Source organism: Lucilia cuprina, chromosome 5 (assembly GCF_022045245.1).
Source record: "Lucilia cuprina isolate Lc7/37 chromosome 5, ASM2204524v1, whole genome shotgun sequence".
Classification (NCBI taxonomy): domain Eukaryota; kingdom Metazoa; phylum Arthropoda; class Insecta; order Diptera; family Calliphoridae; genus Lucilia; species Lucilia cuprina.
The window spans coordinates 44,714,155-44,717,905 of record NC_060953.1 but is presented as its reverse complement, the minus strand read 5'-3'; positions in this window follow the sequence as shown (position 1 = coordinate 44,717,905).

Sequence of the window (3,751 nt, the reverse complement as noted above, 5' to 3'; positions counted from 1 at the left end):
GATCACAGAATTCGCTTGTTTCTGCTGTATCTCTTATAGTTTTCGAGAAAAACGGGCATTTATATTCTCACTCAAATTATGGGTTTTTGGCATGAAACAGCTTGTTTTTGCTGTGTCTCTTATAGTTTTCGAGAAAAATAGACTTTTATGTTTTCACTCAAAATATGGGTTTTTGGTATGAAATAGAAGTTTTGCTTGTTTTTGCTGTATCTCTTATAGTTTTCGAGAAAAACGGACTTTTATATTTTCACTCAAAATATGGGTTTTTGGTATGAAATAGAAGTGATCACAGAATTCGCTTGTTTTTGCTGTATCTGTTATAGTTTTCGAGAAAAACGGACTTTTAAATTTTCACTCAAAATATGGGTATTTGGTATGAAATAGAAGTGATCACAGAATTCGCTTGTTTTTGCTGTATCTCTTATAGTTTTCGAGAAAATATGGGTTTCTGGTATGAAATAGAAGTGATCACAGAACTCGCTTCTTTTTGCTGTATCTGTTATAGTTTTCGAGAAAAACGGATTTTTATGTTTTCCCTCAAAATATGGGTTTTTGGTATGAAATAGAAGTGATCACAGAATTCACTTGGTTTTGCTGTATCTCTTATAGTTTTCGAGAAAAACGGACTTTTATGTTTTCACTCAAAATATGGGTTTTTGGTATGAAATAGAAGTGATCACAGAATTCGCTTGTTTTTGCTGTATCTCTTATAGTTTTCGAGAAAAACGGACTTTTATGTTTTCACTCAAAATATGGGTTTTTGGTATGAGATAGAAGTGATCACAGAATTCGCTTGTTTTTGCTGTAAATCTTATAGTTTTCGAGAATAATAGACTTTTATATTTTCACTCAAAATATGGGTTTTTGGTATCTCTTATAGTTTTCGAGAAAAACAGACTTTTATGTTTTCATGTATGGGTTTTTGGTATGAAATAGAAATGATCACAGAATTCGCTTGTTTTTGCTGTATCTCTTATAGTTTTCTAGTAAAACAGACTTTTATGTTTTCACTCAAAAATATGGGTTTTTGGTATGAAATAGAAGTGATCATAGAATTCGCTTATTTTTGCTGTATCTTTTATACTTTTCGAAAAAACGGACTTTTATGTTTTCACTCAAAATATGGGTTTTTGGTATGAAATAGAATTGGTCACAGAATTCGCTTGTTTTTGCTGTAGCTCTTATAGTTTTCGAGAAAAAGGACTTTTTTATTTTCACTCAAAATATGGGTTTTTGGTATGAAATAGAAGTGATCACAGAATTCGCTTGTTTTTGCTGTATCTCTTATAGTTTTCGAGAAAAACAGACTTTTATATTTTCACTCAAAATATGGGTTTTTGGTATGAAATAGAAGTGATCACAGATTAAGCTTGTTATTGCAGTATCTTTTACAGTTTTCGAGAAAAGCGGACTGTTTTTACTCTAAAAATGGGTTTTTGGTATGAAATAGAAGTGATCACAGAATTCGCTTGTTTTTTCTGTATCTCTAATAGTTTTCGAGAAAAACGGACTATTATGTTTTTACTCTAAAAATGGGTTTTTGGTATGAAATAGAAGTGATCACAGATTTCGCTTGTTTTTGCTGTATCTCTTATAGTTTTCGAGAAAAACGGACTTTTATGTTTTCACTTTAAATATAGATTTTTAGTATGAAATTATAGTGAGCACAGATTTCGTTTGTTTTTGCTGTATCTCTTGTAATATATTTTCAAAACAACTTCCCGGTATGCAGTATTTCATTTAGTTTCTTTAACACCGTTTAGCCCCTTTTAATTTTGTTTTTTATTATCCTTGTACTTTTATTCCTTTTCCCACCATTACAAACCCTTCCTTTACAACATGCATCAAGTGTAATGGCATGCATGTGTAGAATACAAATTTTTTAAACTAAAGAAATAAAGCAAAATAGTACAATGTGACAAAAGTTGTTGTCTTAGTATTGCTAAATACTGTCAAAAATCAATTAAATTTTTAATATAAATAAGAATGGTTTTCATTACAAAAAGTTTGTCCGAAATTGTTTGCTGGGAAATAATGCATAAATATACTATAAAGTAAAACCTAAGTTTTGCAAATAGGTCTCTAAAAGCATTATTAATCACCGTTACTTAAATCGATTTGTGTATGTTTACGGTTTATGGTTGCATCTGGGTGCATTTTAATCAGGGTAGGTAGCACCAGTAGTGGTTTAGATTATCGAACATAAAAGGTAACATTAAAATGTATACACATGAACTCTAAGTAAATCACAACATCCTGTGGTTTAGTCTAGGCTAACAAATAGGTATGCAAATCATGAATACAAGAAATGAGAAATAATAATTTAAAATATCCATGGACTCGTTTCAGATTTCCAATGCAAAAATTTACGTTCCAGTTTTAATTTGAATTTTATTATAAATGAAACAAAACGTTCCTTAACTATAGATTAATTTTGTCACTTAAAAACAAGCTCTTTTCTCCAACTATGATAGTTCTTCCTTGCTTTCCATTTCCCCTTCTTAAAATCATTTTCAACCATAACACCACAACCAACACAGAAATCCTTCAATTTGTAAATACACACAGTCAACATCCGGAACTAACGCCAACAGCACAGCACCTCTACCTCCGTCGTCATCAACCAACCATCAGCAGAAAGCCACGCATTCTGTCATGCAGCAATAAAGTGGTAGCAAAAGATGCGAAAAGAAAAAACCATGAGCAAATAACTAAACAAAATAAAAACTAAAGGAATTACCACAATATGTACGTACCAGAGTGGAGCACAAAAGACAAAAAGTAAATAGAATTTTATTATAGCATTTCCTATTTAATATTATGACACTGACTTAAATTGTTTTAGAACAGGCAGAGGTAGAGTTGGGTAACTATTTGTAATAGTTAGTACTTATTTAGTAGATTGCATTGATGCTGAAGACGTTAGAGGTTGATGGGGTAAATAGTTACTGTTAACTTAGTTTGACATTAAATAAAAAAACCAAGTATAAACAAATTGGTTTTCTAAAGTTTACAAAATAAAAGACTTAAAGTTGTTACAGCAACAAAAAATTCCCATAAAACAATTAGCGTATGAAGGAAATATAAACAAACATCGTTATTTTTGAAAACCACAGTTTTTATGTCCTTTTCAAACCAGCGTCACATGTTTTCTTTCTTTTAACAAACAACTTTTATGCTTTTGCCACCTAATTCCATCTTCTATACACAATAATAATACTTTTAATATTCCTTACTTTATCCTTTAAGATTCCTTTTTTTATGCGTAAATTTACTGCTTATTGTCATGTCATTATAAACATATGACTTGCCATTGAAATTGAACTTTAGATATTGACTTTTATTCGAGTGTTTTATAGGCGTGGGAGTACTTAGACTGCATCAAGTGGCTTTAACTTTTGTTTTTAATACAATGTCATCTTCAAAAAGCTTATAATATTTATCAGAAACATATAAAGCATTAGGGGGCCCAAATACAAAGATTTAAAACTAAATCCCAATGCAAATATAAATTTTGGAAACACTGTCAATATTCCCAAAATCAAATGCAAATAGAAACTATAGCCCAATCTCGACAGTTAAAAAGCTCGACTACAAAAATTCTAGTCTATAGTCTAGTCTATAGTCTAGTCTATAGTCTAGCCTATAGTCTAGTCTATAGTGTAGTCTATAGTCTAGTCTATAGTCTAGTCTATAGTCTAGTATATAGTCTAGTCTATAGTCTAGTCTATAGTCTAGTCTATAGTCTAGT